Source organism: Dipodomys spectabilis, unplaced genomic scaffold (assembly GCF_019054845.1).
Source record: "Dipodomys spectabilis isolate Male_0828 unplaced genomic scaffold, ASM1905484v1 ptg000343l, whole genome shotgun sequence".
Classification (NCBI taxonomy): Eukaryota; Metazoa; Chordata; class Mammalia; order Rodentia; family Heteromyidae; genus Dipodomys; species Dipodomys spectabilis.
In genome coordinates, this window is record NW_024871020.1 from 660,516 (window position 1) to 671,454 (window position 10,939).

General features: G+C 38.9%; 1 non-coding gene across 1 annotated transcript; it reads right to left on the minus strand.

The window, feature by feature from the left end:
* Positions 1-9,040: 9,040 nt before the first annotated feature.
* On the minus strand, positions 9,041-9,147 carry LOC122095316. Its single transcript, XR_006145093.1, has one exon. It is a non-coding gene; the product is annotated as a U6 spliceosomal RNA (small nuclear RNA).
* Positions 9,148-10,939: the final 1,792 nt, after the last annotated feature.

Sequence of the window (10,939 nt, forward strand, 5' to 3'; positions counted from 1 at the left end):
CCCCAGCACCATAAGCAAAGGGGAAAACGCTAGAAGTGGAGCTGTGGCTCAAGTGGTAGAGCACCCGCCTTCAGTTGAAGAGTTGAGGGATAGCACCCAGGCCCAGAGTTCAGGCCCCATGACCGGATCCCACACTCCCCGCCCCAAAAAAAACAAAATTAACTAGTACCATTTCTAAAACAGAACTAGACAACACAACTACCAAAGGCTGAGTTTATCCCTATCAGTACTCTGTGCCATTCTCACTCAGCAAGCTGAATCCAGAGTCTGCTGAATGAGCCTGCCACTCTTACCCAGAACTTCCCTATCTCAGGAAATTTAGAACAGAGAACACTCAGGTCTCAGTGAATGGGGTGACATCTCACTAACATTTGTTGACCAAGGGCCTTAAAATGTGGAAGAGAAGTCCCAGTCATGTTGGGGCAAGGGAAATAAGTCCTTAGCAGCCATCCCTTCAGAGTGGTAGATTCTCCCCCATTCTCAGTACCCCCTGGGTCAAGGCTTAAGGGTAAGATAAACACCAAATGACAAACAGAACACTCAACACACAGACACAACTTATAAAGGCATGCTGTAGCATTGTAAATTGCCAACCAGAAAGTGCCAGACTACAGAAAGGGTTTCCCAAAAAATGGAATACTTCCCAGTACAGATGGAAAACTTCCCAAAAAATATCTGCATGAAGTGCCAGACTACAGATGGAAAATTTCCCAAAAAATGTCTGTACTAAACAGCAATCTATCCAAAGGTGTCTGGGGATATCTCCTAATAGACCACTTTGGCAGTCTTATAACACTTCTGCCAAGATTCCTTGCCAACCATAATACAGACCTGGTGGGAAACCAGAATTACAGATACAGAACCTGCAGGCAACCAAATATACAGAACAGCAATGCCTAGACTTGACAGCTGGGTTTTTTGGGGCATCTGGAGGGTCTTATGAGGCAGATTCCAGACAAGCCCCCAGAAATGTTTTATGGACTTGGGACCCCCGAAACACCACCAGAGACCACGACCAATGCGAACAGCAAAAGAGTCGTTTATTTGCAAGCTCAAGCTTGGTCCTCTGCACACTGGGTAACCAGTGACACAAAGAGTCCCCGAGCACAAAATCAGCACAGCTTTTATAGTATTGAACATACAAGTTTAGGGAATTTCCACACAAGCAGTTACATGATTGGTTTGAGTCCACTCTAACCTCACTGACCTTTCTCTGAACTATTGGGATTTTCTGTTCCTGAAACACTTGGGCAACAGCAGGGTTGGTGACAACCTATGTTTTTTTTCTCTCTCTCTTGGGGTTACTCTGAGGGCAGACTAGCACAAGATGGTGGGGTTAATCTCAAATTGAACTTACTTTGGCTCTTCAGCCTGAATAAAACATAGCATACCACATACAAAGCTTTGGTAAAACACAGGTCTGTCTTACAGTGTTGGACCAATAGAAGTGTATGCCTAGTGCTGTTGCAGGTGTGTCTTAAGGTGTATGGAGTTTTTCATCCTGATGATCTTGCAATGATGAAATTGACCATCTACACAATTACCTGAGAAGATCCCTGCTGAGACCTCTATTAAGTAACAGCTAAATAAAGAGCAATATTTACAATGAAATATATTGAACAACCAGACATCATGACCAAAATTAGTTTTACCTGATTCAGTGTATTTTTTACACTCTATATCACATGTACAAGTTCCTCATTCCTTTCTGTCTCATTATGTTGTCTTTCCTTATTTTTGTTTTTATTTTCAGAACCATGGTATGATAGGGCATTTCTTATATTTTTTTCTTCTAGTCTTCAGAAAGTCTGCAGTTAAATAGGCTTAAGTTCCTTTTGTTAGAAAATTAAAAGCACATTGGATGGGGTCTTCATCATTATTTTGTTATGATCTCAAACACGTTTTTATTTCTGGCATTTTACCTGTGTAATCTCACTTCAGTGTTTTCCAAAGGGCACTTTAGTGGAAGGAGGAAATTCAAAGTGGATTCTGGTAGAGAATTTCTGTTACTAAATACTCTTGTACATAGTAAGGTAGGCAACTCCAAAATTATTCATTAGAGAGATGAGTTGAAAAACATCTCTTTACACACTAATACTCTTTCCTCAACAAAACCACAGGATTTAAAATAACGAATATTTTTTGAAGTTAATGGCACAAATGTGCACAAATTTTCTAGAAATAAAATGATCACTCATGATCACTGATACTTCAAAGAATGCTTTCCAATAAGAGGAATCCCCTTCAGACATTTTCACACAATGTGTATCTACCTGGTAACAGAACCTCCAACTAGACTAAAGTATCCAATAGCTATTTAATTTTTGTTGCCTTTTTGCCATACTGCTTTCTTATCATATTGATTAGTATGAATTCTATGGCCAGTATAAAATCGCATTTGTAATAAAAGTTACTAGATGGGACCATCATGGGTGAGCTGGTGTGGGGTTTCTGGTGGAGCCCTGTGTGATTCAAGGGAGGAGTTTGTATTGGCACAGTCTCTGTGGTGGAGCAGGGCGGGGCTTTGAGGGTGAAGCCCAGTCTGTGTAGGGCTTTGAGACAGGATGGAGGGGACAGGAAGGACTAGACTTGTTAGGGGCGGGGACTCTTGTGGAGTAGGCGGGATTGAACATGGAGGCTGGCAGGTGGGCAGGTTTTCAGTGGAAGAAGATGGGGTCACTGGGGAGGAGGCTGTTTGGGACAGAGCTTTGAGAAGGAAGAACAAGGCTACAAAGGAGGAGATTACTTAGAGGAGGGGTGCTGGTAGAGCCACTGTGACCCCTTGTGGGATATGTAGGGTGAGGTTTCCCATAAGGCAGGGAAGGGAATGGAGGCAAGAGGCTGTCAGAAGGTGGGGATTCTGGTGTAGGAATGCAGAGCTATGAGAGAGAGGCTTTTCAAGTTTGGTTTTGAGAGGGCCCGGTGGTACCAGGAAGACGTGGGCTAGTAAGGGGCAGGGTTTCTGGTGGAGAATGGCAGGCCTTAGGGAAGTGTGTTAGGGTGGAGGTGGGGTTTCTTGCAGAGCAGGATGTAGTCACAATGTATGGAGGAGTTTTTCAGGACCAGAGCTTTGTGAGAGCAGTGCACTAGACTAGTTCGGATGGGGTTTCTTGGGTAGCCAGTTACCACTTCTAAAAGAAAAATCAGGTTGGGTGGGGATTTCAGTGTTGCAAGGCAGGACATGGACTTTGGACAGGGTTTTCAGTAGGGCAAAGAAACCTTCAAAAAGGGACTATGGAGGGACAAGGATTTACAGTTCAGCCTGCTGAGACTTCCAGAGGGAGGCCAACTGGTGCAGTGGTTTCCAGTGGAGCAATGTGGGTGTCGAGAGATTGGATAGTGTAGTGGGGGTTTTCTAGTGGGGTTTATCTGGAGCAGGACAGAGCTTGGAGATATGTGGCTAGTTGGAGGAGGGCTTTGAGAAGGAATGGAAGGGCTACAATGGTGTAGGATAATTATGGGCATGGTATCTGGTGGTGTAGTGTGTGGATCTGAGGAAGGAGCCAATAGGGGGTGGGAGCAAGGCAGGGCATTGAGAGAGTAGATGTGGGAGGTGGAGAGGCTTGTGGTGGAGCAGGGCTGGCTTTCCAGGCAGGAGATGGGCTATGTGAGAACCTTCTGGCCTAGAAAGGTGCGGTTTCAAGGACAGTTATAGGCAGGTGGAGGGTTTTTGGTGTAGCATGATGGGCTTTGTAGGAAGAGGTAGGTTCAGGGCTGTGTTTGTGAGGTTAGGCCACTTAGAAGTAGGCTAGTTATGGGAGGAGTTTCTGATGAAACCAGGAGGGGCTTGAGGGAGAAGGATGATTGGGGGTGGGGTTGAAAGGAAAGGGAGGAGCTTGCAGGTACTAGGATATGGGAGCAATAAGACTATGCAATACTAGAGTAGTTAGGGGCAGTAGTTGCAGCAGGGTATCTGATGGATGAGGTGGGGATTCGAGGGAGGAGCCCAATGTAGGTGGAGTTCTTGGATGTGGCCTGGTTTCTGGTGGTGCAGAGCAGGGATTCCGGGAAGGGGAGGAGTGGAAGAGGGATTTCCCTATGGCAGAGGAGGGCTTTCAGGAAGGAGTCTGGTTTCAGTCAGGCCTTTGAAAGTTTATAGCAGGGCTACCAGGGGGTAGGTTATTTAAGGTTGGGCTTTTTAAGAAAGAGGCTGACTGGACTTGTGTTTCTAGTGGATCTAGTCAAGTTTTATGGGAAGCAGTGATAGGAAAGTGGCAAACCTTAGTGAAGATTGGGGCTACAAAACATAAAAATTTACTATTAATAAATACAATATAGGAACACCATTTTCTGTCAGTGTAGAATTATATTACTTTTATATATGCGAGAGATACTGGAGAAAGTAACCAAGTAATAATTGCTTCCTAGTGAAATTTTTCATTATTCCAGTTGAGTGAAAATAAAACCACAGGTCACCTCAGGCTCAGAGGCACACAGGAGACTAAGACACATGAAGCATTGGACTTGATTCCCTATCACCACCATTACGGACCACAAATAAAAAGTTTAAAATTTCTCACTTGGTCATAATGGACACTATTGTGTTAAAATTGTGAATGAATAGAATGTATACTTTGACCATTTTAGAAATCCTAAAGGTAAGTAGTAATGTTTTAACTTTATACAATATTGGAAAGGATACTAAAAATAATTAGGAAAAGATCAAATTGCAGGCACAATGTTCGTTCTCCACCATCAATTCTAAAGAATTTAAAATTTAATTTTAAATTCTAAAGAATTTAAAACCAGAAAATTACTATATAGTGAGGTTGCAGCATGGTTTCTTTTCAGTCATCAAAATGGTGACTTAAGCAATGTGTCTTTATCATTGGATGCATCGATGTTAAAACTTCTAAGAATGTGAAACTATACAGACCCTGAAGAAACTCAGAAGGAGCTGTGAAATGATGTTGGAATAAAATTAATGACTAATTAGAGTAGGAATTGATCTTCACTAGGCCAATACATACTTTCCAGAAGAAAAGGCTACATTGATAAATAAACAGTGAAAAGGATGCAGGCAGGCAGACCTTGAAGTAAACATTATCCAATGAACAACACCTACGGAGGCATGATTGCAGTCTTCTTTTACCTAAGTTACAGTTATTGATTTATGTACTTCCCTGATGCCAAATAACAAAGCCATGAAAATGCAGTAATCATTTTCAAGGCATTAGAATTTACAGAAAGAATTCAATGAATGTATTGTTAGAAAGTAAAGATAGATGTCTGAGTTCAAGAGTGAAGAGAATATCCCCAATCTCTGGCCCTCCACTGTGAGAGGGGTACAAGCCGAAGCACAAGGAGAATGGACAGAAGTACAGTAGTGCATACCAGTAGTTCGCAAGATGCAATGATGAATGTAATGGGAGAAAATCAACAAGATCATCACAGGACTTAGAACAAATGGAATGAGAGAGAAAGAGGGAGAGAAAAATGGGAATATTTCAAGAGTTTAAAAGTGAACATGTCTGCCAGGACTATCCTAAGCATATATTAATTAATAAAAATGAGGGAAACCATGGAACCTATGTTTCTTTGAATCTGGCTTACTTCACATAATATGATTGTTTTCCAAGTCTTTCCATTTTCTTAAGAAAGGAGTTGTGTCATTCTTTGTGATAGAAGCATAAAATTCCATTGTGTATATATATCACATTTTCTTGATCCTGTCATCTATTGAGGGGCATCTTGATTGGTTCCATATCTTAGCTATAGCAATAATGCTGTAAAAAACATAGTTGTAAATTTTGTGTGGTTTAGATTGAGATCATTTCCACAAGTGCCCAGGAATGGGATTGCTGGTTCCAGAGCTATGTACATTTGACCTTACAAAATGATGTTAATTGAAATGAACTCTAAGCCATAGAAACAACAAGTCTTTTTTCAGATATCAACCTTGATGTAGGTAAAGTAGTGTATCTAGGTCTTATTTTTATTTCATTTGCCTTTTTCCATTGGTTTATCCCTGGAAATCTCTGTCTTGATTCTGGTACCTTCCATCTTGTATATACATTTACCTGATTTGGAGAAGGAAAGGGAAAAAATATAGTGACGAAAGATGTACAAAGACTGACCCATTGCAACAATGATATTCACACGACACTATATTGGAAATGAACTTTACAACTTTGGAGTGAGCGGGAGGTGTGGAGGGTGGGAAGGGATATGAGAATAACAATGGAGTGGGTAACACTATTCAGCAAGGAATGTACATTACTCATGTAACTGTAACCACTCTGTATAATATTTTTGAAATAAAATAAAATATAAAAATTTAACCTATCTACGAAAAAAATACCCTTTTCAAAATAATACATCTGTCACAGTACTTGTGAGGAATTCTAGACTCAAGCTGTTAGACCTGGAAAGGGATAGATTGGGAAGCCATCTCAAACAGCAGACAAAAGGATGAGAGCTATACTCTGGAAAGGTCAGTCAAGGGAAGACAGGGATATGAGTTATTACCTCAAGAGTATGTAATTTAGAGCTGTTGGACACTAAAAGATTAAGACTTTGTAGACAAGATACATGTCTGTGTTATGGTTGTAATGACTATTGCTCCCTTCTGCTCCTGAACAATAAGGGATTCAATTATCACTATGTATGCAAACAATATCTCATATCAATAGTTGTAACCACCAGCAAGATTAATGCCTTAGTTTGTGGACATACCTGTAGCCACTGACAACCCCCCTACCCCCCACCCCACCCCCGTAGTAGAAGGAATATAAAGCATGTGAAGCAGGATTTAGGGATCCAGAAGCTGGCAATGAGGCTTTTGGTCCTCTGGTGTCTTCTTTCCTATTACTTCCTGTGATTTCTCAGTTCTTTGGCCAGGTATCCCATCATCTTTTCTGTCCCATGGTTGTGGTTAGCGACAGTACTGATATTCGGAACACCTCAAAAAAAAAAAAAAACTATGGAAAAACACTTCCTCAAAGAAGATTGACAAACGTATAGGAGCACCTGGAAAGATACCAAATATCAGCACTCATACTGTGATCCTCTAGCAAAAAAGTACAATTCAGGAGTATCTTAACTTCTGATAATACAAGAGATGGATAATTGTCCCTTTTGTATATTTGGTATTGCATAATTTTTTAGAAACACATTTACATTATGAAATAATGTTATTTATTTCATAAGTCACAGACCATGTCACTGGAGTGATGACCCTAATGTCTTATCTCAGTTTCCTGATTCAGACTTAGATGATTGTGAATTGCCTAACTATGAACATTTGTTCATGAAACTCAACAACACAGAATGAAGTGTCAGGGTCAGGCCATTCCATACCTGTAAGGATTTTTACATATATTAGCGTAATATACACCTACACTGCTCAGCACTCACAGCACATTGGTATGTTATAATTATCTTCAGATCAGAATAAACACTAGAGCTTAAAGTAGAATGATGGGCTATACATTTTCAACGCAAGAGTGATGATCACACCCTGCAATTATTCTCAGTGGAGAATCCTTCCTATACATTTCACTGACTTAGCTTCTACTCTGTGCTTTACCATTATCAGACAGGGTCACACTGTATCGAGCCACAATACTGCAGCAATCTTAGATGCCTTTGAATTTTACCTTCAATCTTGATACCAAGGTCAACTCTGCAACTCTAATCACATAGTTGACACCCGAACTTTTCAAGCCTGGTTAAAAATTCAGCTATCACTGCTCATTGCCAGTGTTAAAGATCTCACTCCTTTTGATTTGTTGTGCATCTTCTTGTATTTCCAACACTGCCTTAGATGTTGGTTTTTGAAGTAGAGCTTTTAGTTTGCATTTGATTTATGGAGGTGTTAGTGATGCCGGTTGAACTACATATATTATAATGTAAGTAATTTGATGTTTTGACATATGAATTTAATTTTGGCAATTGAAGAAGTGAATACACATCACTCACAAAAATTTCTTTATGTGTATTGGTATTACTTTATTGTGAACTTCCTAAAAGCCAGCCATGGGAGCACATGTCCCTAATCCCATCACTTCTGTGACTGAGACAAGGCGTGAAAGGTCCAGACAATTTGGCACTTCATAGTGAGAACCTTTCTACAGAGAAGGGGAGAGAATAGCAAAAAGAGCAAATAAATCTTCCCACAGTTTTGTTACATATTATTTACACTTAGCCATTAAAACCACTATAATAGTATTTTTTTATGACTTCTTACCTACTCTTTTTCTGTTCTGAGCTGTTTTGTTTATGGATCTCTAAGAAATCATATAAGAATCGCATAAGAAATCTATATAAATCATATAAGAAATCATAAAAAATAGTTTTGTTGGGATATTTAATCCAAAAGGAATAATTTCAGGAAAGTATTAAGCACATAAAATGTAATGCAGAGCTGGGAAGGTGGCCCAGTGGTAGAGCGCTTTGAGGTAGATTTGTTCTCCTTAAGCAATTACTCCAGGAATAATAAACAGTGGAAGCTGAATGATGTTCATTCAGGTATTTCTTTAGAAATTAAACCAATCTTTATTGGGTATAAAGATCACTTACAATGTCATTACCTACACCCTTTTCATTTAAAAATATTTATATTCTGTAGCAATGTCATTGTCGTTATATATTATTGAAAATAAGAGAACCCATGGGACCTATGTTTCTTTGGAGTTGGCTTACTTCACTTAATAAATTTTTTTCCAAATCTTTCCATTTCCTAACAAATTGGGCAATGTCATTCTTTCTGATGGAGGTATAGAATGCAATTGTATATATAAATACCACATTTTCTTGATCCATTCATCTACTGAGGAGCATCTGGGTTGGTTCCATATCTTAGCTATGGTAAATAATGCTGCAATAAACATAGTTGTGCTGGTAGTTTTAGTATGGTTTTGTTTGTGATCCTTTGGGTAAATGAACAAAAGTGGGATTGCTGGGTCATAGGGGAGCTTTATGTGGAGTCATTTCAGGAAACTCCATACTTCTTTCCAAAGTGGTTGAAGAAGTTTACACTCCCACCAAGAATGCAGTAGGGTTCCCTTGTGGCCCCATCCCCTTCAGCATTTGTTGTTGTAAAAATATGGACTGCTTCACGAATTTGAAAGTCATCCATGTGTATGGGCCATGCTAATCTTTTTTGTATCATACCGATGTTAGTGTATGGGCTGCCGGATTAAGCACAGAACATTTTTTATATAGAAAGTGTAATTGATTTTCTTAAACTAGACAATTCCACAAAAAAGTAAGTTCAAAAGAATTTTCATGAAATTTTAGAATCATGCATTTCTTACACAAGCACATATTTTTGATGTTGGCATAATTTGTGGAGGGGAAGGGAAAAATGTTTAAATAGGGATACAGGTAGACCCATTGCAACGGTGAAAGGAACTTCACAACTTTGGCACCTCTACTACTGCCATACCTGCAGACTGTAATTTGATTGCTTATTTTGAGGTAGCATCACAATGCCTGGGCCTGCTTGGACTGTGGTCATCCTAACACAATCAAAATACATTGCACCCAGCAAATGGTTAGAGTTTCCTGAAACTTCTTTTTTTTTTTGTCTGGGCTTGCCTGGAACTGAAATTCTCTAATCTCTGTTTTCTAAGTAGATACTATTACAGGTTTGAGTCACTTTATCCAGTAAAAGTATACAATTTCAAGATATCTTGATATTGCCTATATTTGTGCTTAACATATATAGCTAACCTTAATTTTCTCCCTCTTTTGTTTAATACTCTGAGTTGAAAACATTGACTTTCTTGCTATACATGGCTTTGTTTTGGGTGGAATCCCATCACAATCCAAAAAATCTCCCAAAAGTTTATGTCAAATCATGGAAAAGAAGGCTGCAGGTTAGGAAAAAAAAAAACACTGATCCTTAACTTACATTTGCAGTATATTTATAGTGTTAGTCAATACTTTCTGAAGTATGAGAAGAGAAGGAAGAGAGAAATGTGAAAGATGTCAGGTCTCTGCGGAATTTCTGTAGTTGTCACTTCATGTTATATTCTTCCTTAAAAATTGCTTTATTAAAACCCTCTGAGTGAATATTGGTTGGGCTGTTTGGTAACCTTACCCAAGAAATGACGCTGATTTTAGAAGGCTGATGATTTGGTAAATAAAGGAATAATGAGAATGAGCACTGATATTGTCACAGAATGAGCCGACAAGGTTCATTGCTGAACAGCAAAAGAAAGCAGTTTCAAGTCCGATGATGCACATTGGAACATATACAGATAGATACATATATGTATACGTATACAAACACACGTGAAAAAGTATATATCCAGTAGAATATAGAGAGAAAGTTGGTGTGACAAGTATTAAACTATATCAAACTGGTTTCAGGAAAGGTAAAGTAAAATATCAATAGTTTAGCATAGATTTTGCATAGATTTGTAAAGGATGAAAATTCTTTCCTCATTTTATACTTTACAAATATCTTTAGTACATTTTAAGTTTTTTTTATATTGTAGTTGGAACATCTATATAATGCTGAGAATTGGAATTACATAAAGTATGCAATATGAATAGGCCAGCCAGTATAGGAAAGTTCATGAGATTCTTATTTCCAATTAACCACCAGGAGAAATGGAGTTCCAGTTCAGATTTTATGTAGAGCACTGGCCTTGAACACAAAAGCACCAATCAGGCTGTGAGTTTAAGCCCTAGGATCTACAGAAACAAAAACACAAAATATAACTTGGAGTTAGATATTTTATAATGAAGCATTTTTATATACTCTACATTGTTAGAAAGACTAGATTTCTGTGATGTCTTTATAACCTATCATAATAAGTGATATTGTCCATTTATTAAGCAGAAAGGCTTACTCAGATTTATAAGTTTGAAGGTTTCAGTGTATGTTCAGTTGGTTTTATTGCTTTGGTGGCCTGTGACAAGACAATGTCAAGGTGAGGAGTATGTCAAAAAGAAATGTTTTTGATCTAGAATGATTAAAAGAGAAAAG